This window comes from Dioscorea cayenensis, unplaced genomic scaffold, assembly GCF_009730915.1.
Source record: "Dioscorea cayenensis subsp. rotundata cultivar TDr96_F1 unplaced genomic scaffold, TDr96_F1_v2_PseudoChromosome.rev07_lg8_w22 25.fasta BLBR01001268.1, whole genome shotgun sequence".
NCBI lineage: Eukaryota > Viridiplantae > Streptophyta > Magnoliopsida > Dioscoreales > Dioscoreaceae > Dioscorea > Dioscorea cayenensis.
The window spans coordinates 20,927-48,344 of NW_024087659.1; the positions used below are offsets into that span (position 1 = coordinate 20,927).

General features: G+C 31.4%; 1 pseudogene; it reads right to left on the minus strand.

Moving 5' to 3' along the window:
• Window positions 1-10,914: 10,914 nt before the first annotated feature.
• On the minus strand, window positions 10,915-15,356 carry LOC120256031 (annotated as a pseudogene).
• Window positions 15,357-27,418: the final 12,062 nt, after the last annotated feature.

Genomic DNA, 27,418 nt, shown 5'->3' on the forward strand with positions numbered 1-27,418 from the left:
CTCTGTTTCAAGGGTATTAGTGAATTTTTTTGATGAAGATTATTTTGGAATGAACTTCTTTTGCTTTGTATGTGATTGTGTGGTTGGAGAACATGTAGCCATTTAAATTTGAATTTTAAATTTGTGGTTACATTTGCTTATGTTGTTCATGGATTGATCAGGTTCTGTGAAGTTAGTGGCTGTTGTTGGAGGTGGAGTCATGTTTCTGTGGTTACTTTTGCTCAACATAGTATAACTGATTAAATCTATCTTATATGTTTCTACCTGTTGATGGTGTGAATTTTGTTATATTATTTTGACCAAACCTCTCTATTAGTTGTTAAATTTTATCATGTTTACTTGTTGTGGTGATATATCTATCTTTGCTTCGTTTGACACAGCTAAAAGTCATAATTATTTATATTAAATATGGAAGTTTTTCATCTTGTATTTTGATAAAATTTCCCCTTTTTCTTATTGAAATCTAGGATGTGACAATAAATACAAAGACTTGTATGAATACATTTCACAATCTTAAAAATTGTAGGAATGGCCCAAGACATTTATTTTGATTATCCACATAAGTTGGACCATTAAACCCTTAAGCAAAATCAAAAATAAAAAATTCAAAAAGTTTGAAGGCTAAAAGGAAAGATCATCACAACAACAACAACAACGACAACAACAACAACAACAACAACAACAACAACAAGCCTCTTTGACTCAATAAGACAAGAGTAGAGTGAAATTCCCCACTTTGTCCATCTTTTATTGTTCTTTTCAAAAGAAGGGAAGAAAAATAATTTATTGTATGTCTTGCAGAAAATGTTTTACTTGAATTAGTGGGTTCTCTTCTCATTTCTTATAGCTGCATTTCCCATGGCTGAAGAAAGTTTCTTTTATTCATATAGTGATGTAAGTTACAGCTGATAACCAATTTAATATTGGGTTTTTCCTTTAGGTTGAACATTTTCTTTGTAACTTCTCTTTTGCTGTATTATCGTGATGTAATCTACTTTCATTCTTGTGTTATTGACCTTTTGATCCTTGATGTCAAAATATAAATATTTTAAAAGTATAATTATTACGGTTAGCAATTTATTTATGCAAAAGTATCTTTAAAAATGAAATTAGCTATTTATTATATCTAATTAATAATATTAACAAAGATTTGGCGATTAACTAGTGTCACATGTGAGATATTAAAGTAAAATATTTATTTCTAATAATTAATTAATTTAAATATTTAATATTTTAAAAATTAATTACACTTGAAATAATTCAATATATATATATAATATTCATTTTTTAAAGAGATAATAGTCATATGTTATATTTTTGTTTTTCATTTTCTTCATTCCCAATAAACTACTTTTCCAATCCTTCCAATTAAAGATAGTTTTCATTCCCATGTCTTTTCCAATTCCCTTCATTTTCATTCCTCTTCCAATCATCTCCATTTCATTCCTTGCAAACAAACGTCTCCTAAGTGTTTGGTAACCACCAAACGCTTAATGTGGGTCTTATTTTCTTTTTTCATACAAAATGCCATTGCTTTTGTTCTTTTTAAATGAAGGCCATTACATAAAGTTGCAATGATTAAATTTATGCCTATAAATACATCTACATTCTCAAAAAAATCTACATTCCTCCCCACTTTTTCACCATCTTTCAATTTTCCAGTCTATTATGGATAACAATACTCCCCCATCTTCATAAACTCTAAATTCATATAATTTTCAAAATTCTCCAAATTTCTCATACTCCTTTTTCCCATCAAATATACAAAAATTATAATATAGCCAAAAATTGCAAAATCTCCAAAATTATCCAAATTCACAAAATTTTCTTTATTACTTTAATCCAAATGTCCAAAATCAAGTTTTCATATATTCATATCCTATGTATTTGGGGCAGGGTTTCTATAATCCGTGTTTCGCAAATTAACTTCCCAATGTAGAAAGCAGTAGTCTTCCAAATCCTACAAGTGAACCCAAAAATGGTGATAGAGTGCCTTCTCATATTGATCAACAAAATGCAACATCTCCCTCTTATTCCATACAACTAGGGATTTAGAATATTGTTCTATATGAACAACATGAAGAACAAGTAGAAAAACATCAGTCGTGGAGCATAGAAGATGATAAAATACTTGTAAGTGCATGGCATACAATTTCAACTAATAACATTGTAGGCACTCGTCAAAACAATATGACGTCTTGGAAATGAGTAACCGAGTATTTCAATGAAAACCAAAGATTTGGTCCAAGAAGAAAACTAGTTTGTTATAAGCAACATCAATTTTGGATGCTTCCAATTGTTATTGAATTCAACCAATCATAAAGCCAATTATTGGGGGTAGCTTCATAATTTATGGAGTTACTTTTAGTTAACGGAATGTGCCAATATATACTTTATATTATTAAAATCGTAAAAAAAAAACATTTCTTTTATGAACATGTTTGGGGTGACATTGAAAGACAATCCAAAATGGAAAGCAAACACTCTTCTTCCTAGTCTTTAAAGAAAACAAAGATCAACGAAAGCAGTGTCTACACTTCTTCGTCTAATACAGATACAAGTCTCGATATATATGTCAATGAAGTCGAAGTTGGTTTTATTGATCTAAAATAGTTAAGGTAAAGGTAAAGACAAAGGCGAAGACGAAAAGAAAAGAGAAGTCAAAAGTAACTATTAAAAATGTGCATGAAGAAATGGAAGGAAGATGGGTTGAATTACGAGAATAGAGGAGTGAAAATTAGTTGAAATGTGATGTTTGAAGAAATCATATGAAATAATTGTGGATCCTAACCACATGAATGTTGAGCAACTTAATTGAGAATCAATGTCTGATGTGCAATGTCATAAAATCAAAATGCAATATTTAATATTTATCTCTCTTATTTTTAATGCAATGTAATTTTATTATTATATAATTTACAATTAATGTATTTTAGTATTGATGAAATTTAATTTATGAAAGTAGTCATTATAAAAATACCCCTTAAAAAGATTAACTATGTACTATTTTATATAAATTCATATAATTTTTAAAAATACTTAAATAATATATTTAAATTTTTTTAATATATTATCTAATTATTGTCATTAAATAATGAAATATTTTTATAAAATAAATATATTGATCATAAAATATATATTGTGAATAATTGAAATGATGGAATGAAATGATTGTGGGTCTCATATTATAATTAAGGTAGTCAAACTGGCCCGAACATTGAACTGGTTAAGCCTTGGGATCAAGCGTTGATAGGTTCGACCGCGTCAAACCGGGGTTGAACCGTGGTTAATAATTAAATATTAAAAAATATATTAAAATAATTAATAATGATAAAAAATAATATAACCTATATTTCAATAATTAAAATCACAATTAGGTAAATATGATATTTAAAAATTTTTAATTTTTATATACTTTGATTTTAAAATATACGAAATACAATTAAATTTAATATTTAAAAATTTTAGTTTTATATACTATCATTGATTTTTAAGAATATAAAATATTTTTTTTAAAAAAAAAGAGAAAAGGCTTATCGTATTCCCGCCCTCATGCTCCTATCGGGACTCACAAAAGACATGCGCACTATCTCTCTTGTGCATCTCCCTCATCCTTTCGCGGGTGGTTCTCCTTCTCATCTTAGTATTTTTTTCTTCACTTCCTTTCCTCTGGTGCTTCTTCTTCACTCCTCTCATTTTTTTTTTTTTGAAAAATTCAATTTTTTTTTAACTTGCTAGATTTAGTTGCTTCAATCAGTTCCCACGCAAAAGAGCCGAGTCACTCAGTTTTTTGGCCTTATTGTTTCAAATCCGATTCAAGGGGTGTACCTGAACTGTTCTCATAGTCGTTTTAATTTTTCTAGTCAAATTGAGTGAGCCTGTCCATGTTTGACTACATTGATTATAATATGATAATTAAAAAAATATTTTAATAGTTAAGAGCTCAATGAATTCATGAGGTGCATAGATATTAAATCCTTAGATAATTTGTACTAATCTAGTCAACGAAAATCAATATTGGCCATGGTAACTAAACTTATGAGACATTAGTTTCACATTATGTCATTGGTAAAAAACAAAAAGGATTTGATCCGCTAACCCAAGTCATCAAGATAAAATAAATGGTTACAATAAATGGTTATAGTAAATGTAGAATATATTTATGATGATTGTTTTATTATAAGAGGCATGTTTTTGAAAAACTATTTTTTTTTAATGAGATATATTTATAATAGTTGTTATATTTTGATTTGTCTGAATATTTTCACGTTCATACTATATTATTCTAATGTATTCTATTCATTGCTTTTTGGTAAATTACTTTATAATATTTTAATATGATTTGCAAACTCTGCATGATTCACATAGGTTTGCAATGGATTACATACTTAGCTATAAAGCTCATAATATTGCCAAAAAATTTTCAAATTATGAGGAGTGATCTAAAGATTAGTAAAGAAGGATGTTATCCCGTAGCAACATCCACTATGTGGCATTAGTTTTTTTTTTTGTTTTATGGTATATATATATATATGGCAACAAGCGACTATCTTTATAATATGTGAATGTGTGGGCTACATCACTCGTAAGTTAATTTCTCAAATAAAAATTTAAATCCTCACCACTTCACACGTCATATGAGAAACTTATTTTTAGTGTTGCTAACCACTTGAATCAAGTGATTTTTGTGGTGGTTTATATAATTGATATGATGGTATATATATATATATATATATATATATATATATGATATATTTGATATTTATTTATATATCTCATTAAAAAATTATATACATTCTCATATTAAGAGAGAGTTCATTTCATGATTTTTAAGTTTTTTCTTTTAATACATGGGCATATATCTCTTATATTATAAAATTAAAGCTGTTTATGTCAATGTCCTTTTCTAACTTTTTATATCTTAAAAGTGTTTACTTTATTATTTCCAACATTTGCATTCATGTTGAATTTCATACTTTGATGTTGTCATGGCTGATACATGGTCAATGACTTTATAATAAAATAAAAATTGATAAGAATAAATAATTCTCCTGTGCATGTTGCCACATCTTAAGACTAAAACCTATTTAAAATATGTACGAACAATTTTTTAATCCGTATGTGTTTTTTAGTTAACAGATATGAAAATTTTAAGAAAAAAATAGTTTTTTTAATCCATATTTGTTATATTGACTAATTTAATCCACAATGAAGTCCACAAGATGTAGTGGGCCAACAATGCCACCTATCATTAAATGTTTTTGTTTTTTTTATAATTTGATAGAATGAATTATTTTACAAGTGTTTTTTTAATAAGTTAAATGGAATATATTAATTTTGATTTTTTTTTTTTTAAGGAAATTGAATTATAGGTCTCTGAAACTTTCAAAACTTCTCAGACAAATCCTTTGACATTTGAATTTCCCTGATAGTCCCTCATTTTTCAGTTTACCTTATTTTTCCACTTACTACAGCTCACTCCGTCAGTTTATTCTATCTTAGAACATGTACTTCCTATTTAATAAGTTTATTTTTTCGTTTAATATTTTGTGTTTACTTGTAACCACATAAGTTTTCACTTAATATATATTACCTTTTCGTTTAATATTTGTTTTTAATGTTTAATATCTGATCTTTCTATTTCCGCTTAAAAAGTTAAGGGGCATTTCAGTCAACGTCAGCTATCTTTATAACCGAAAGATTGAAAAGTAATCTGTCAGGAAAAAGAATGATTTTTTGAAAATACCCAAATTTAGCTCGACAATCTGTGAATAAATGAAACTTAGAAGGACTTTTTAGAGTATTTCCAATTTTTTTATAGTTTAGAAATTATTGGGATTTTTATTAAAGTGCTTTATTAAGTATGAAATTATTAGTCATGAGAAGTACTTATATGGTGGTTTTTTATTGACATTTAATTATTCTATTAGTTAAAAATAACGACAACAATAATAATAACTAAGTAAATTCCTCGGCCCCACATTGGGGTTTTTACAATTTCAAAGGTTTTGAGATAATATCGTATATAGAATACAATAGAAAAATATGATTAAATAATTTATACAGTAAAAATTATTGGCATACCTTAGTTTTAAAAGGTCACATAGATATTTATTACACAAACAAATAAGTGTAATTAATTTTTTAAATTATTACTATTATTAATATAAAAAAAACTTAAATGTAATAAAAAATTTAAATTTATTGAGTGAAACACTCTAGAAACAGATTATACATCTACTTGAATGTTATGTATAGATAATAATGATAATTAGAGATAATTTTTTGTAAAAGTATAATATTAACTTAAATAATTAATAAAATAATACTCATTTTAAGACATTTACTAAGGTAACATTATGGTTTTTCAACTCATCCATTGTCTCTACATTTGCTCTACATTAAATCATGTGACGTAGCTTTTCTTGATTCTAGTCCTTTTTTGATACAACCAGAGACATGCCCGGACATGAAGCGCAACGGTAAGCTAAATAAATAGTTATGTTCTTAACTTGTATGGGTATTGGAGTTTAATCTTAGGTGCTCTCTAAAACAAATATTTTATAAAAAAGCCTAGTACCAATAGACCAAGAGGGCTTTGACATATGTTCCCACTTTCCATCGGACTTGATGTTCATTTTTTATATTTTATATTCTTAATTTTTTAAAATCAAATTTTGCTCTACATTAACTCTTGTAGCAAGCTTTTCCTATATTTGACAAATACTTGTTTGCACTCGGAGGTTAAGTTTTGATGGATTCATATCTTGGGTTATCAGTAAAAGGGATTAGAGTTTGTACTAGATGTGAAAATTATGTAGACTCTCCGTTCCTTTTTATCTATCATAAATTCATGTTCTTTTTTATCTTTCATTTTCTAACAACTAGAAAGTATTTATTATTTATTATTCATTTTTCTTAGAATTAGGGGTAATCTTGGAAATATAACTAGTTTTTTTATAAAACTTTGTGAAATAACTAAGGGGTCGTTTGGCATCGTTTATGTTTTCTTATTTTTTGTTTTTGTTTCGCTTTGTTTTGCTTTTGCTTTGTTTTCGTTTTATTTTTAATTTTTTGAAAACAAAAACATGTTTGGATACACTAACTATTGTGTATTTTAAAAAGTTGTAAACAAAAACATGTTTTGGTCAGTATAAAATTATTATAATGCTTTTTTACAAATCCATATTTTTCTTAATTTTTTTTTAAACTTTATTTTTCATATTAGTTTACTTGATTATATTTCTAAATAATATTAATAACATAGACTGGTATTGTATGTGTAAAAAATATCTCATAATAATTTCTAAAAATATAATTTTTTATACTATATAAACTAATTTGTAAAATATCAAGCTAAAATAATAAATATTTTTTTAAAAATATATTTTTTAAATTATTATTATTAATGTGTAAAAAAATTGATTTTTTTAAAAAATAAAAAATAAAAATTAAAAGGAATTAAAAATTAAAAGGAGAGAGAGAGAGAGAGAGAGAGAGAGAGGAGTAGGGTTTCATGGTGGAAGGAAGAGTTTTGAAAACGTTTCCAAAACAGTTGAAAACATAAAATTGTTGGTTTCTGTTTTTTTGGAAACATGAGAATTATTGCCAAAATTTTTGAAAACAAAAACAAGCTGGCAAACATGTTTTCTTAGTTTTGTTATCAAAACATGAAATTGAAAACAAAAAAAGGAATTGGCAACAATGCCAAACGACCCCTAAGTTTCTTGGTATGTGAGATTCAGTTAACCAAGACAAATAAAAAGAACGAAGGGAGTATTATACAACAAGATACGAATTAATTAATGGGATAAAGATTAACGGCTTCTTGATTTATTGGCATCGGTCTTTTATGTAAGGTTTTTGTTTTAAAGCTAACCTGAAATCGAACCCCAAAGCCCATACAAGATGAGGGCATATGTATATAGCGATATTAATTCTAAGGTTGTGCACGTCCTTGACTTTTTTTAAATGGGGACGACTGTTGTCTATTTGTTAAAAAAAATTAATCGGTTGAAGAGGTATTAGATATAGGGCCTGTTTGGTGGACATGATAAGAACGATAGGATATGATAGACGATCATATCCTGTTGTTGTCCTTTGTTTGGTGTGCCAATAGGATATGATAGTTTAATCTTATTGACGATCATATCCCTTTTTTTTTCAAATTGATTTTGATGTGATTTATTTATTTTCCATTAATGAGTTTGTTACTCTAATTTTATGTCATATTGATGACCTTGTGTATGATTTTATCCAAGGAAATAAGTATTAACTATAATTTTTGCAAGTTGGTGATATTGCAATCTATATATTTGTGGACATTACTTATAGGTTATTTATTTTTTAAAAATTTAAAATATACAGATAAGTAAATCATTTAGGAAAAAAATTTAAAAAAACTGTTTTAAATATATATATATATATATATAAGTATATTATAAAGGGTAATTTTGTCTATTTACATACCATTCATATCATATCATGTCATTATCCAGTCCACTTCAAATATAAAAAAGGGTAATAAAATGCTATCTAATGGTTTATCTGGTGTGCATCAAACATATGATAGGATATAAGGTTATCATACCCATATCATTTTCTACTTCTATCTAGTCCTCATATCATATCCGTCCATATCCTATCCTGTCCACCACATGGGCCCTATAGTGTTATTGTAATAAAATTTTTTAAATGAATCATTATTTAATAAATATTTAAATCATTATTTAATTTAATAATATATATACACACCCATTTAAGAATTACCATTGTTACTTACGTAAGGGAAGGTTATAGGTGCTTGTTGAACTTATGATTTCACTTCACGTTTATGCACTTCTAGACCTATGCCTAAAGGCTGGCTACCCGCCCAAATCCAAAGGCTCAGCTGAAAATTGGGAGGGCTTGCACAAATATATGAGGCCTGATGATTGGGCTTTGGACAAAAAAAGAGCTCATTTTAAAATGAGTTGTGTCTGATTTTTATTATTAAAAGCCCTGGCCTGATCTGACCCGACTCGAGTTATATAATATATTTATTAATTAGTTTTATATAAGATATATATATATATATAATGGTTTGAATTGCTATTGATTATTTATTAATTAGTTTCGTATATGACAGTTTGAATTGGCATATAATATATATTTATTATTGGTTGCGATTAATTATAATTGTTTGAATTTTAGTTGTTGTGATTGAATAAAGATGTACATTTGGTATTTTAATTTTAATGTGTTTTGTAGAATAATGTTTAGTCATGTTCACAAATTAATATTATTGTTAAACTTTTTTATAACTTATTTATTATTTAATGAAAAACCTATCTGGACGGGCCTTGGTTAAAGGTCATCAAATTCATGCGGGCGGGGTCTAGCAAAAGTTGAGTCCCATATTATTGGACTAAACTAGCTTTGGCTAGCTTGCATTGTATTAATTATGGACTCAACTTGGATCGAATCTAACCTAACCCTTGGACAAGTCTATGCACATCTCTACTTCTTGTTGCCTATAAGAAAAACCTTGTTGTTAGTATTAATAACAATACTAACATTATTATTATTATAATAATACTTATTAATATTATTATCATTATTATTATTATTATAAATAACTTTGTTGTCGTATAACATAAAGGGATTAGAAGAATTTGGAAGTAATTTGTAAAAAAAAATTAAAAAATATTTTTTAAAAAAATCTGAAATTGTTTATGCAAAAGCTTATTATTATCTGTACATAATATTAATCTCATCCCTAATGGTTTTAAAAATTGACATGTGGTAAATTTTCAATTAAAGATTTGATGGTCCGTAGGAGAAGAATTTTTAATCCTTTCCAAATATGTTTCAAATATATATATATTTTTTATAAAAAAAACCATGATGGCCCATTTCTCCATCTACAATTGTACTTCTTCTACTATGCATCCATTGAATTCCATATCTTTCCGTGAGAGAGATGAGGCACTGTGAGAGAGCGCAACAGTCGTCGCTACCTTCTTCGTAGCTAGAATTTGTCCAGCCTCACAGATGCAGCGGTATACTTGAAACCCGTTGATTCGCACTCGAATATCCGGTAACAAGTCGTCCAACGCCTATTGATCAAAGATAACTAGGAATTGGGGAAAGAGTAAAATCTTATTACTCAAATAAAATGATGATCACAAAATTGTTCTACTCTTACCCGTATAATACGAACCCCGCTAAGAACTTGATGAAACCCGTAACAAGATTAGCTCAAACAATCATTCTACCCTCAGGTTTAAGGGGGAAGTACCGCGACCCGTTGCTTATAGAAAAAGCAAGAACATTGGTATAGTGAGGATGCCACAAACGGGAGTGGGAGACCGTTTGATAAGTCAAGATGAACGCCACAAGACAAACTTGATAAGTTTGACAGTTCTTCGAAGAACCAAAGAGATTTCTCTCACTTTTTAATAATCAGCCAAAAGTCATTTTCATTCCATAGTTCAACCCTCATATAGACTATTAGAAGAAATATTAAGCATTAAACTCCTTTATAACAAATATTAAACTCATGCATGCTTAGAAACAAGAAACATTAAATACTCATGCATGCTTTGTAACAAGAAACATTAATTACTCATGCATGCTTTGGGACAATCACAAATTAACCACTCTTCTTTTCCAAAGCATTGAAGTATGAGAAGCATTGATGGTGAGTTTTAATGATAATAGCTAATTGATGATAGCTTTAATGATGTGGACCAAACTTTGTTCTTCATTGATGATGAGCTTGTAGTCTTATTTGAGTTGAACCTATTGAATTAATCCAGCAAGAGCCTCCTTGAATTTTTTAGCCCGACCTCGTGTCATTGGTCCAATTGTAACTTGAAGGGGATCATGACCCTCTTTGTTACTTTTGGACACGTTTCTATCATTCCCCTCCTCTTAAATGGAATTTGCCCTCAAATCATCACCTACATAAAAAAAAAGATAGATCAACAATATTAAATGTAGGCGCTAACATTGTACTCACCTAGTAAATCTAGCTTATACGCATTATCATTGATACGCTCAAGAACTTGAAATGGACCGTCCTCTCATGGAAGTAGCTTGGAGCGCCGCTGTTCAGAAAATCTTTCCTTTCTTAAATGCAGCCAAACCCAATCTCCTGGTTCGAACACAACCTTCTGTCACCCTTTATTGGCTTGCTTTGCATATTGCTCGTCCTTCGTTCGATGTTGAGCCTTGCTTTCTCATGGATTTGTTTAACAAATTCAGCTTTGCTTTTTCCATCTAGATTTACACGCTCAGTCATAGGCAAAGGAGTTAAGTCTAAAAGAGTTAATGGATTTAAACCATACACAATCTCAAAGGGTGAAAACTGAGTAGAAGAATGAATAGCACGATTATACGCAAATTCAACATGTGGTAAACAATCCTCCCAGGTTTTGATATTTATTTGAATTATAGCTCGTAACAAAGTAGATAAAGTTTTATTAACTACTTCAGTTTGACCATCGGTTTGTGGGTGACATGTAGTAGAAAGCAACAATTTAGTTGCTAATTTACCCCACAAGGTTTTCCAAAAGTAGCTCAAGAACTTAGCATCCCGATTTTAAATGATAGTTCTAGGCATACCATGCAATCTCACAATTTCACGAAAGAACAATTTAGCTATATTTGGAATTTTAGAGCATCATCAGTTTTGTGACATGGAATAAAATGTGCCATTTTCGAAAATTGATCCACAATAACAAATATTGAATCCCTACCTCGTTTTGAACGAGATAATCCTAAGACAAAATCCATCGAAATATCAATCCAAGGCGCACTAGGAATTGGCAATGGTGTGTATAAACTATGGGGTTGTATCCTTGACTTAGCTTGCTTACAAGTGACACATTTACCACAAATCCTTTCTACATCATGCTTCATATGTGGCCAATATAAATGTTCTTGTAAATTACTAAGAGTCTTAGCTACACCAAAGTGCCCCATTAATCCTCCTCCATGTGATTCCCTCACTAACAAATCTCGCACAGAACAATTAGGCAAACACAATTTGTTTTCCCTAAATAGATAATCATCATGTCTAAAGTATTTTCCAAATGTAAATTTCTTACAAGATTGATACACATCACCAAAATCATGATCAGAAGGATATAAATCTTTTATATGTTCAAAACTGAGAACCTTTGCATCAAGAGTGGAAAGTAAAGCATACATGCGGGATAATGCATTTGCCACAACATTCTCCTTGCCTTGCTTGTACTAGATGACATAGGGAAATGTCTCAATGAATTCTACCCATCGCGCATGCCTTCTATTCAGCTTATGTTGCCATGTCTTTAATGCTCGAACCAACGCATATAACTCCTTGTCATAAGTAGGGTAGTTTAAAGCTGCCACACTTAGTTTCTCGCTAAAATATGCAATTGGCCTTCCTCCTTGCATAAGAACAGCACCTATACCTGAACCTGAAGCATCACATTCAATCTCAAAAGTTTTAGTAAAATCAGGCAAAGCAAGTACAGGGGCATGGGTCAATTTGTCCTTAAGCAACTGAAATGCTCGTTTTTGCTTTTTCCCCCATTTGAACCCCACATTCTTCTTAATCACTTCCGTCAGTGGAGTGGCAATGCTACTGAAATCTTTTACAAACCTTCTATAGAAACTAGCAAGGGCATGAAAACTTTGAACAACTCCAACACTAGTAGGACTCGGCCATTCTTGAATCAAACGGATTTCATCCTCATCAACTTGTACACCTGTTGCACTCACAACAAAACCAAGAAATACAAGCATATCTGTGCAAAAAGTGCACTTTTGCAAGTTAGCAAATAGCTTCTCTTTTTGAAGTACATTTAAAACTGATTTTAAGTGCTCAACATGATCATCCAAGCATTTGATGTAAATAAGAATATCATCAAAATAAACAACAACAAATCTACCAATGAATTCCCTCAATACATGGTTCATCAAGCGCATAAAAGTACTTGGTGCATTAGACAACCCAAAAGGCATCACTAACCACTCATATAATCCATGTTTTGTTTTAAACGCATTTTTCTATTCATCACCTTCTTTCATTCTTATTTGATGATACCCACTCTTCAAATCAATTTTAGAGAACATACTAGCACCATGTAGTTCATCTAACATATCATCTAAGCAAGGAATAGGATGTCGATACTTTACTGTAATGTTGTTGATGGCATAACAATCGACACACATCCTCCAAGTCCCATCCTTCTTAGGAACCAAAATCACCGGAACAGCACAAGGACTCATGCTCTCCCTTACATAGCCCTTTGCCATCAACTCTTCAACCTGCCGTTGTAGCTCCTTTGTCTCCTTAGGATTGCTTCTATAGGCTGGTAGGTTTGGGATGGTGGCACCGGGAACAAAGTCAATTTGATGCTCAATTCCCTGAATAGGTGGTAATCCATGTGGAACTTCCTCGAGAAAAACATTATCAAACACCTGCAAAAGTTTAACAATTGGACAAGGCAAAGACATGTTAAGGCTGTTAGTATTCAAACATGCCTCTTTGTACAAAAGTACAATCATCGGCTGTCTCGAAAACATTGCTCGCTTTATCTCACTTTCCCTTGCATAAAAATTTTGTTGTTTTCTTTTAGATTTTCCCTCTGATTTTCCCTCAACAATTGAACTTTTCTTTTCTTTTTCTCTCTTATTTTTCTCAACTTCTCTCTCATTTTCACTCTTTTTCTTTCTTTCATTTTCTCTCTTTTTGTAATCTCACTTGATCATTATAAAATTGTTTTGGTGTCATGGGAACAAGAGTAATTGGCCTTTCACGGAACACAAAGGAATATTTGTTTGTGTAGCCATCATGTTTCACTCGCCTATCAAATTACCACATCCTTCCAAGCAACAAATGTCCAGTTTGCATGGGTACTACATCACACAATGCCTCATCTTCATATTTACCGATTTGGAAGGAAACTAGAACTTGTTTGTTTACTTTCTCCACCACTATCATTGAGCCATTGTAGCTTGTATGGCCTTGGGTGCATGAGTGTTGGCAACCCCAATTTCTCGACTAAAGTAGTGCTAGCAACATTTGTACAACTCCCACCATCAATAATCACACTACATACCTTGTTGTGAACAAAACACCTAGTGTGGAAAAGATTATCCCGTTGCAACTCATGTTCTCCTTTTGTTTGCACACTTAAAGCTCTCCTTGCCACCAACAAATCACCATGAACAGCACAGTCTTCCTCACCTTCAACCTCCAATGGGGGCATAGATGTAATGTCCAACTCATCTTCCGTTTCAATCTCACCATTATCTTGCACTACCATGACTCGCTTGTTCGGGCATTGGCTTGCTATATGACCTCTTCCTTGACATTTAAAACACTTGATGTCATGAGTTCAAGATGTGGACAAATCAGATTTACCTTGATAGTCACGACTTGATGGTTCTTGTTTTCGCTTTAATTTAGACTTGATAGCTGGCTTCTCCTCCTTCTTTGCATAATTTGGCTTCCATGACGATGATGATCCAGAACCTTGGGCTGCTCTCATACTGCCCCTCCTCTTAAGTAGCCGCTCAACCTTAATTGCCATGTGCACCATGTCTTCCAACTCCACATAATGTTGCATCTCCACTCCATCTTGAATCTCTTGGTTTAGTCCACTCAAAAATCTAGCCATTGTAGCTTCTCGGTCTTCTTCTACATTAGCCCGAATCATAGCATTCTCCATGTCCTTGTAATAATCTTCAACACTTCGATTTCCTTGGTGAAGCCTTTGCAACTTTTGGTACAAATCACGGTAGTAGTTACTAGGAACAAATTGTTTCCTCATCACAATTTTCATATTCTCCCACGTCTCTATTGGACGTTCTCCATTTCTTCTCCTATTCAACAACAATTGATCTCACCAAATAATAGCATAGTTAGAAAAATCAATGGCAGCAAGTTTGACCTTCTTCATTTCGGAGTAGTTGTGGCAATCAAATACTAACTCCACCTTCTTCTCCCATTCAAGGTAGGCTTCGGGATCATGTTTTCCTTGAAAAGAAGGAATCTTCATTTTTATTCCATGGAAGTTGTTATCCTCTCGATTCCAAACCCGCCTATTTCGTGTATTCCTCCTATGGCTACCCACCAAGCCTTGTTCATCATCTCCCTCGGATCTACTCAATCCATCCTCCTCAAACCTCTGTTCATGTCTTTCTCCTCCTTGATTGTGAGAGTGCGGTGAATCTTGTCTTGAATTTTCTATTCTATCCAACCGTTCATGAACCTCCCCTAATTCTTGCCTCATCAAATGCCGCATCTCTCCCATCATAGCCTCCAAGAATAACTTTGGATCAACACCCTCCGAAGCACTTTTCTCATTGTTTTGAGCCATGAGATTTTTTTTTGTGGCACTCAACTAACGAAATACTCATAGATCTCTCTATCGGTTCTTATTGAACTAATCAAACTCAAATCATAAAGGTCAAGCAACAATTCACAAAAGAGCCTATCGTACGGTCTAGAGAAAGCAAAGGATGATGTGAAAAAAAAAAGATTGTGAAGAGAAGACAATGAATTACTCCAAGCAAAGGCACGTGAAGAAATGATTAAGGCTGTTTTTTTAATTAAAAGAACTGAGAGAAGAGTATTATAGAATTTGGGAACCAGCTGAATGAGAAGTTGTTTCTTTCTTCTCCTTTTTTTCAAACTATCCCTCAAAGGTACTTCAAAGAGGAATAATAAACACTTCAAAAGGATAAGAAAGGAAATAACTGGAAGATCACAGAACGATAACTCAGATAAGTAAACCTGAGAATGGAAACTGAGCTCTGATACCAACTGATACGAACCCCGCCAAGAACTTGACGAAACCCGTAACAAGATTAGCCCAAACGATCATTCTACCCTCATGTTTAAGGGGAAGTACCACGACCCGTTGGTTATAGAAAAGCAAGAACCTTGGTATAGTGAGGATGCCACAAACGGGAGTGGGAACCTTGGTATAAACGTGTCATTGGTCCAATTGTGACTTGAAGGGGATCATGACCCTCTTTGTTATTTTTGGACACGTTTCTATCACCGTTGATCTCAATGAATAGGCGAACTAAAAATATGAAAATAACCCTAAAAGGAGATAATTTGAAAATATACTAAAAAATGGTAAATTCTTAAATTTCTAGCAAAAAATAAAAAGGCTAAATAAATAAAGATTATTGCGACAAACGACTTATAAATCAAAGATTTCTAGTTTAAGATATAATGAAATCAAAATCTTTTCTAAAATGGCAAAATTACTGTTTTCGAGGCCAAGATGATGGAATTCGGGCTAAAACTGGCATGCACACAAGCAAAGCTAATGGCTTGTGCTCGTTGACCTGTTTTCCTTTAAGTGAGACCCTTAAAAACCAAAACTCCACCGCTTGAAAAATTACAAGAATACCCTTGTTAGGCCATGTCCCATTTTCCCAAAAACACGGGCTTGCTCCTCAATACACCCCGCATCATTCTCCCTAGGTTGAACAGTGAACAGAATTCGCCCTTGATTTGGAAGGCCCGCACCAATCTGACGTTGAACATCACTTAATGGTGGTAGCTTATCAAGTAGTTCTTCAAGACATACGTCTTTGAATTCAGCTATAATTGGCTTCACAATCTCTGGGATTGCCTCTTCAGTTGCACAACTACCTGTATCAATCACAAAGCGACACACCTTACCTAGGAGGGTGTAGATGGTCTAGAAGATGTTAGTTCTCAACCAGTCATCTTCGGTAGCTCGTGGTATCAAACAAGATTTGAGTACAACTAGGGCACTCCCGATGTCTTCCTCAACTACCTCTTCATCGAGGTCATCTTCATCAAATACCGGCGGGCCTACATAGATTGTTTCTTCTTCCTCTTCTGCCAACATAATTCTCTTGCCCACCTTTTTATAGTCCGCTTGACGATGCCCCTTTTCTCCATAACTAAAACACTAGGTAGTGTTATTGGCTCCCCTCACAGTTGCGGTACCTGCATATCGGTTCGTTGTAACCCCTCATTGAGTTACACCAGCCAGACTGACGCCAATCACTCGATTGCCCCCCGGTGTTACCCCTGAGATTGTAGGGGCTGAGAGCCGATGTTGATGTTCGATAATTAATGCTTGCTGGTGGACAGACGAGACAGAGATCGAGTCAAACAAGTTGACGGTCTCCTGAATCTAGACTCGCAACCCTCTTATGTATCGCGCCACCAACTGGTTTGTTGACTCTTGAATCTTATTCCCAACCAGCAACTGATTGAACTCCATTGTATACTCTTCCATGGAGCGTGTGCCTTGGCGAAGATTGTACAAACGACCGAAAATAAATACTGGTAGTTGTGGGCAAGAAATTTGAGCTCATGTGCTTCTTCATCTTCTATCAAGAATTAATCTTGTCCTTGCCTAGCCTACTACGATTTAATTTCAGATGTTGTCACCATGCAGTTGTGAGACCATGAAGCCTTGTTGCTACCAATAGGACCCTCCTTTTCTCTGGGACCGCCTTGAACTCCAAAACTTCCTCGACAGTGGTCAACCAGTCAAGGAACTCCTCCGCTTGTAATCCACCATGGAATTCTGGAATATCGACCCATATACTGGATTCCCAATGCCTATCTTCATTGTGGTGGTATCGAGTTTCACTCCCTACGATCTTGCCATCCTCTTCTCCTTACTATAGTCATGTCAGCGAAGTAGACATTGTCTTCCTCAATGGTGTCGTCGCTCCCACTTTCAGAGACACGCCCTTGATTGACGCTACCCATCATTTGGGTAAACTGTTAGTCAACTCCTCCATCATTCGCTCCACCCGATGATCTAAGAGGCGGCTAACTTGCTCCTCAAATCTAGCATCGTCATCACGATTATAAATCTCCTCCATCCTTTGCGTAGGGTGACCCGTTCCTCGTCCCGTGGTATCATGATCGATTTGGCTCTGGTACCAAACTGATGAAGTGGTGTACTTGAAACCCGTTGATTCGCACTCGAATATTCGGTAATAAGTCGTCCAACGCCTGTTAATCAAAGATTAACCGGGAATTGGGAAAAGAGTAAAATCTTATTACTCAAATAAAAAGATAATCACAAAACTGTTCCACTCTTACCTGTAGGCTTACAATAAATAGGCGAACTAAAAATATGAAAATAACCCTAAAAGGAGATAATTTGAAAATATACAAAAAATGGTAAATTCTGAAATTTCAGCAAGAAATAAAAAGGTTAACAAATAAAGACTACTGCTACAAACGGCTTACAAATTAAAGATTTCTAGCCTAAGATATAATGAAATCAAATCTTTCCTAAAATGACAAAATTACTATTTTCGAGGCCAAGATGATGGAATTCGAGTGAAAATTGGCATGGAGCACAACAAAGCTAGTAACTTGTGCTCGTTGACCCGATTTTCCTTCAAGTGAGACTCTAAAAAACCAAAACTCCACCTTTTGAAAAATTACCAGAATATCTTTGTCAGGCCATGTCCCATTTGCCCAGAAAACACAGGCTTGCTCCTCAATACGCCCTGCATCACTTATACTGGAGGAGACCTGAGTATTATGGTGGTGTGCTATCTGAGAATGGTAGCAACGGAAGCAATGCCGATTCCTTCCATCTCATACCTAAAAGCAACCGTAAGACCTCGGCCTTCGCCTCATGCCCACATGAATCAACCCAAGAACTTCGCCGCCGTGGTGGGTCACCCACCACGAGGTACCGGGCTTCGCCTATAATCATGCAATGCTTGACTCGCAGCTGAATTGCCGCCTAAGGCAATCTTCAACCATGGGATTCCGCCGGTAGGATTCGTCTCTAGACCCGCAATGCCATAGTTCTCCCTTGGGTTTCAATCCCTGACCTTAGAGATTCTATGAGGATTTAGGTTTGTATTTGTTCTATTCTTTTCCTGTAAGAGATCTATATTGTGATTCTTTCTTATTCTCTCAATTCTTTTTCTCTCTTAGAATTAGGGTTCTTGCATTGTATGATATTACAAATTGTAATGTTTATTGGGGATTTTTTTACCATTGGATCTAAGTCTTTGTGGATGCAAAAAATTATAATTTGATTTCTCAAATTACCAGAAAAACATCAAATTAGAAGATAATTTGAAGAGGAGAGAGTCACAGAACTATCAAGGTCGAGAGAATTGAGGATATTCCGGCAAACAACAGTGAATTGAAGGAGATAGTGAGAGAGGTATCATCTCGTCGTTGTTCTACACCACAAAAGGCGCAGATTGTAGACAAGTGGCCTCGGAGGAGTCCCGCATGGCATCTGGTTTATTGGAGATGGGGAGGGAGTGAGGGGTGTGACAGCTTTGAGAAGCCTTGTGAATGTTGAAGGGGCTTTTATGTAAATATATTATGTGAGTTTCGTTTTGTTAATTTTATATATAATAGGGACTTCGATGATTAAATCTAAATTATGTGCTTCTAATTTTGCATTAATTTTAACCTCTGTGTTTTACAAAGAGATCCTTAATTATTATTTATTTAGTATTTTTTTATTATTTCTTGGTTTTAAGATTTAAATAGTTCCTTTTATTGTTGAAAATTCAAGAGCATAATAATATACAGATTTTCTTATTTTTGATGGTTCATCCAAATATAACTGATTTGGTGTTTTAATTCACTGTAGAAGGTTTATTTCATAGGTATCAGATTAAGGAAAAAACTACTATAAAGAAAGGTTTTATTTTTTAAAAAATTAGATTCAAAGTTTGAAATTTTTTTTTAAATTTTGGTTTTGGTTTGCTTTGGCTCACAGGAGTAGGATATTCAAGAAATATATATATATATATATATATATATATAGGTAACTGAAAAGATTAATCAAGATATGCCCGCGTGCACACACACACACATATATATAGTTTTAAAATATTTTTTTTTTATAAAACTAGCTCAAAACATTAATCAAGGAAGGGTAAGAGTTTATTATTAAAATTATATAAAGATTATTTATAGGATAACATATCCCAAACTAATATATGGCTCTTACTATTAGCAACTACATGATGAAATTATATTTGCTTCAATGAATGACATAACCAAAGTAATATAAAGATTCTTTATATATAATGTTTCAGTCTCAAAACATGATCAAATATATACATACCCATGGATGCATTTATGATAAAATAATGATAGAGGCTAATTAATATGAATTAGGATGGCTTTATTAATATAGGTATATGTAATGGAATTAACAGCTATTAAAATAAGATGGTTTTGTTAATGTAGCTATAAGTAATGGAGTCAACAGCTATTAAAATAGGATGCCTAGCTTTATCAGCGTAGATATGTGTAATTCAGACAAAATATATTAAAATAGGAATACTTTATCAATATAGGATGTCTTTATTGCCATGCAAAGCATAGTCCAAGATGCGTCAATATTAACATTATTATTACTATTTTAAAATAATTTAACATAAAAGTACACATGTGAATTAACAGTAATATTATTTTAAAAAATAGCAATTCTATATATATAATCAAGCCATTCATCACTTTGCAAAGAACTAAAAATCAATATTAAGGCATGTATGAATTTTTTTCTCCTTTAGTTTGAAATTTTGCATTGATGCTTATCCTTATCAATTTTTTAAGTCTAATTTCTTTGAAAAACTATTCAATTATATATCCTTATAAAAATTTATAATTTGTATTGTGGTCCTTGATGTACAAACATTAGTGAGGTGAATTGAATATTACATTTACTTTTTCTAAAAAAACTTATAAAATTTAAAAGCTTATATAAAAAAAAAATTTGATAAATGAACTAACTTTTAAGCATTGTTCACTAATAGAGATTAATTAATATGGGTTAGGGTGTCTTCAATATAGGTTACTAAAGTCAACAGCTATTTGAATAATTTAATATATATTTACACCCGTGATTAATATTTACTATTTTACGGTCAGCTTGAGAGAAGTGTGACCATGGTTTAGAGTTTTTTTTAGCAAGCTTATTGAAGCATATTTCGTTGTTTGTGCCAAGAAAAACATTCTTTTTTTTTTCTAGCTCACAAAAGAACATTCAGAGATTAAAGTGATGAAGGAATTTAAACCTAACCCTATTTATGCTATCCTATTCATCATCAATTAATATTTTTTTAAAAAAACCCATGCAAATGCATGCTTTCCTTTGCCTATATATTAAGATTACCTCTTATGGTTTTATGATCAGGTGCTGGTGCTGACGACCTACCACTAGCCAAGCAACCTCAAGACCGGAAGGAACCCTCTTGATAGCAGGAGGAATGAAGGATTGGCTAGATTAGCTTTATGAGTGATTTGGAACGGTTTGAAGGTGTCATTGGGCGATTGGAGTCCTTGATCAATGCATTTTTAGATGATGAAAAATGCAAAGACTATACTAATTGTGGTGCCAAGCCCGGGGCCGTCCATGAGGTGGTGGACTCACGATCATTAGGAACGTCGGAGGCGCAAAGGTTCGAAGACATGCCAAGAAAAAAGAATACGATGAGAGCCAAAGTGTGGAGGATTGAGATGCAGAGGCGTCTTTGCCGTGAACCTGATGATGGGCGGTCTTGTGGTATGGAGGACACTTGGATGAAGTCTATCCAGTTGGTGAAGGTCCAAATTCTTTGGATTGCTAATTTTACACCAGTCCTTACTAACAAAAATAAATTATGTTGTAATTTATTCATGTATGAATAAATCCTTACTAAATATATGAATTTTTTTTTTTAACTTACTATATATATGTTCTAAACAATATAAATTATCAACAAATGAAATATTTATTATATTTTTAAAAAATATTTTAAAAAAATAGTTAATCTACGAAAAATACAATATGTATATATATATATATATATATTACTTAATAGTCCCTCAAGACTTCTCCAAATGCCCACAAATGATGAGTTTCAATATATATTAATGCAATATAATACTACACACATGCAATATAATGGCATCAAATATGGTAATAAAACAAATCAAAGTATATATATATATATATATATATATATCATTCTTTATACTCCACATTTTTTTAGTTAATATATATGATATCGCAGTGCAATTGTTGTACAATATTCAACAATATGTATTTAAAAAATAAATTGTATAATAAAATAATTAATCAAAGTTCATGAATTAATACTTTCTCCCTCATCATTACATTACACATTATCACTAATAACAACCATCTAATGATATTAAAAAAACCTATTTTATAAATATTTAACAAGATATTTATTTATTGCAAAATTTACAAATCTAAACCAAATCTACTCTTTTTGTAAGAATATCACGATATTTCTGCTTTTCTTTCAAGAAGACCAGACAAAAATATCACTAACAAAATATACAAAAATATTATATGAAAAATGACATTTAAATAACCATATCAATAATATTAATATTAATATTAATATTAATATTAATATTAATAAACCCAAACCAACCATATATATATATATATATATATATATATATATATATATATATATATATATATATATGCATTTGTGCAACATTTGTTGCTATCCTATATCTTCCCATACAACACTCCATCATCACTTTCCTAGATCTAACGTGGTATATAATCCCTCTAACATTTGCTAAATTTTAATCCATCCAAGATCACATTTTGGTCATCCAAGATCCATATTATTATTGTTTAAATGTCAAACAATTATTATTATTTTTTGGCAATCAAAACACGTATCATTCTTGCAATTTTAAATGATCCTTCCTCTTTATTATGTTTATTTCTCTCACTTATATTATAATATGATTTTATATGTGTGTAGTTTATTGTATTATATTATTGACAAACTTTATAATATTTAATCATTACTATTAATATAAAAACTTTATATGTGTGTTTATTTTAAAATAAAATTCATATTAAATTATTATTATTAGACCATATCTATCTTTAATTTATTTAATTTATTAAAAAATAATTATTAATATATTTATAAAGCCAACTATATATATTTACATATGCCCGCTGCATGCGCGGACCACACTAATATTATTATTATTTTAGAAGCACATATAAATAAATAAAGGTACCTTCCAAAAGTTCTAAAAAGCCTCATATCCGGAGCACTTAATTTTGTAATATTGTTCTATATATTTTTTTAAAATTGTAAAGAATAGGGTTCAACGGTTGTAATTTATTTAGTTATTGTATAAATAATTGATTCATCGGTTAAGATTTAAATACTATATATCCCACTTTTTACTATGCATTATTCATAAGCACAATAAATTGAACGTTGTTTATTCCACTTTCGACTGATGTAGCATAGTAATTACTGTTTACTTATAATAAAAAAACCGTTGGATCTTAATCCAACGATCCAAATCAACATCCATAAATTAATAATTTATGGACGTTCATAGAGGACTGATCCTCTATATTACATAGAGGATCAATCCAACGGTTTTCAATCCATGAAAGTTCGTAGATTTTAAATCTACAAATGTTGCTATTGACCTTTAGATTTCAATCCAACAATCCAGCATTGTTTAGTGAATAGTATTATTGTGCTTATAAATAGTAATACAGTGAAAAGTGGGATATACAGTGTTATAATCTAAACTTCAATCAATATTAAAATCAAAAACTAAACTAATGAACTGAACTAACTCCTAATTATGTCTCACAGTAGCTTTCTAATTAGCACTGTGCTCAACTAGAACGTTCTACGGACGTCCACAATTAATATTTGCTCAACTAGGACGAAGATGGATTTAAAATTTTAGGAAAAGGAATAATAGACACAAGAGCAAGTAAAACTTATATAACAGAAGATATTGTTCCATCATAATATAAAGAAACAACAACATAATAAGCATTAGTAAATGATGCCTTTGTAAATCAATTGATTTTAAATGAAAAAATTAATAGATTGCTCAATCATCTTAAATAATCAAAAATATAATCTACCATATACTTGGATAAAACCAATAACAAATAAAAATTATATAAAATTTTTATTAGGCATGAATTTCATTAAAAATCAAGCAGGAGGAATATTTATTCATATAGAAAAAGTAATGTTATTTAATAAAGCGTATCACCTTGAAATAACAACAAAAGTACAATATTTAGAATATTTATCAGAATTTGATATCCCATTAGATGAAGAAATAGAAGTTATAAATTATATTGAATTAAATCAAATAACCCCTTTAAAAGATAAAATTGAACTTATACTAGAAGATTTAAAGAAAGATGGAACCACAGGAGAAAATCCGTATAAGAAAGAACAAAATAAAGGAAAACGTATAGTTATTCAAGAACAAGAAGAAGGAAATCATTATAAATATATGATGACTAAGAAAAGAAAAATAAATAAAGAAAATACTATAGAATTAGAAAAAAATGATTAAGGAATTGAAAGAATTTAAAGACAAAATATGGGTAAGGATGCATGCCCACTCCTTACAAACTAAGGGGTCTTATATAGGCTCCAAGACTTAACCCTTAAGTCATACTATTTATGACAAGACACTTAAGAAACTATCATGTAGTAAACATGACACTTACCAAACTTATCTATTCCTAACAAGACACTTACCAAACCCACTTATTACAAGCATGTCATTCAACAGTAAAACTACTGTTGCTACAGTTGCAAACCTATTTTACACACTAAAAAAACAAACACCGACTCCTTTATATAATAAAAACAAACAACACTGCTTCAGTCCACCAAGATGTCATAAACTGGGATAGGTAAGAATTTGAAACAATGAAAGTTTTTCTAGCCTTCCATCATATTGGCTAGATTTTCTTTAGCAATGTCATCTAAGCCTTCTGGAGAGTCAGCTGGACTTGGTAGCATCAATATATCTGCTGGAATAGTTAGTATTGAATAATCTCCAAAGCGATACTCTCTTGCCCATGAGTAGACTTGTTTCATATGTAGTTCAGTAGCTGGCATTTGTGAAATAAGATTTGGAAAAGGACAGTACATGGGGAACATTTACTAGTCAACATATACTTTCATGATTTTTGTTTCCAACACCATTTGACACCTTTGGTAGTCAGTGATTGTGGGGTAAGTTCTTTTCCAATCAGTGGAGATTGTACATGCTCACCATAGCTTCATTTGTCTTTTGATATCTCCTGGAATGATCATATCTTCAAGTCTGATAGGAGTTACCCTTTTTTTTTAGGCTTATGATGGTAAAGGAGAGTGATCTTGATATGATGCCTTGCTTCATCGGGATAACCTTCATCATAATAAGGAGGGATTGAATTTAATTCTAGATCGACATACCCATTAATTTGTGGTCCTAGAGCTTTAAAGAACTTATGGAGTAGATGTATTAGTTGTCAGTAATCATTTAAGAAATTTGCTTGCTCTGGTCTTGTCAGCATTATTTTGGATAGGTAACCATGTTTAAATAGGTTGATGGCTTTTATCTGGACGCCATTAATTTCTTGATCAAGCCATTGGGACATATCTAAGGAACATTTCGACGGTAGTGAACCCTTCTTCACATTGACATCCAGTATCTTTATGTGCTAGTTCTCTGAGAACATTTCCGGCTATTGCAAATCCTACTGGAAGAATTTCTTCTTTTGCAAGTTGTCTTAGTACTTCTTGTTCAAAGATGAATTGGTCATATTGCGATGCCATCACTTTCTTCAAGATGAGCTGTTTTACTTCTTCTATTGGTTCTAGAAATACTTCAAATTTCTCCATTCTTTGTTTTCTTCCTTCTAATAGAATTTTCTTCATTTCTTCAGCTTCTTTTATAATGTCTTGGAGTTGAGCTTGGATTTTGATATTTTTTTCATTCTTTTGGGATATTTCAACTTCCAATGTTTTGATTTTCTTTTCTTGTTCTACCATGTAGTCAAGTGTTTGAGGTTTCAAAGAGAATTTTATACTGGGTGTTTCTGGTAATGGTAAATAAGGTGGATTTTTATTTCTTTTCATTTGTCTGGTGAAAGTATTTTGCTAAAGAGTGGAATAAAGAGATGAGGATTTTTGGATCATGTTTATTGGCCCAAAGATTGTCAAGAATAACTGGTGACAGGTTTAGGTTGGCTTGTGTTCTAAATTTTAGAGTGGAGTTTGGTGGGAATATTGGGAGATTTAACTGGGGTTCAAGGGAGGATGATTGATTATAGAAATTTTTGCCTGCCATTTCTGCAAGAAATAAACTTGTTAGTTTAAATAAATTTTTATGCTTTTGCATGTGTTTGGGGTATGAAGATAACCAGGTTTTCACCATAACAAGAGACGCGTATGGACCTACTGGTTTTGTAGCCATAGCCCTTATTATTCAGATGAACAAACCTTTGTCTGTTTATTTTCTTTTTAGGGAATTTAGTTACATAGTTCCTACAATTAAAGAAAACACATATGAACCTGCTGGTTTTGCAGTCACAGTTTTCTCTAATGCAAATGGACAAACTATGGGGTAATATTCAAATTACATGTTTCAGTTACATGTTTCCTAAAGAGATAAGAACAATGGAGATTCAGTTTGTTGTGAAACTTTTATTCCTAAATTCAAAGAGGAAGTTGAACAGAGATTAAATTCTTGTTGTAAGAATGGGAAATCTATTGTTTCTTGTTGTTTTAGATAGTTATTAGTTTCCCATTGTTTTATATTATCTTGTATTTCTTTTATATATTTTTCTATTTTTGTAATCTTTTGTGACATTGTTAATTTTTCCTCTCTTATTTCATTATTTTCTCCATTAAGTCTTCCTTTTCTTTTTGTGATTAAATCTATAGTATTTTGTAATGAATCTACAATTTTACTTCTAGAATGGGTTATATGATATTTCAATATTATTTTGTCTTTAAATTCTTTCAATTCCTTAATCATTTTTTCTAATTCTATAGTATTTTATTTATTTATTTTTCTTTTCTTAGTCATCATATATTTCTAATGATTTATCTAAAATATTTCCTTCTTCTTGTTCTTGAATAACTATACCTTTTCCTTTATTTTGTTCTTTCTTATTATGCAATTTTTCTTTTACATTATTGATTTCTTCCTCAAGAGTTTTGATTCTTTTTAATAATTGTCAATTATTTCTTTATCTTGTCTGAATTTATTGTTTGGCTTTTCTATTTTTTGTTCTTCAAAAGTAAAATTACATAAGTCTAATGCACATTTTCTACATAATGATAATTCACATTTTAAGCATGTTACTCTATGTTTTGTTATGTGGAATTTATAACATTTATCACATCTTGTTTTATAATTATTTTAAATGGTTCAAATTTATGTTCGTATAAAATTTTCAACTTGATTATATTGTTCTAATAGATATTTAGGATTTATATCTAGATTATAAGTTTGTTTACTCATTTTCAATTATAACAAATATTTATGGCATCATATTCATTTTTCAATCTTGATCTGTAATTCCATAATCTATGTTGATCTTTTAAATATTCATCTTGATGAAAATCT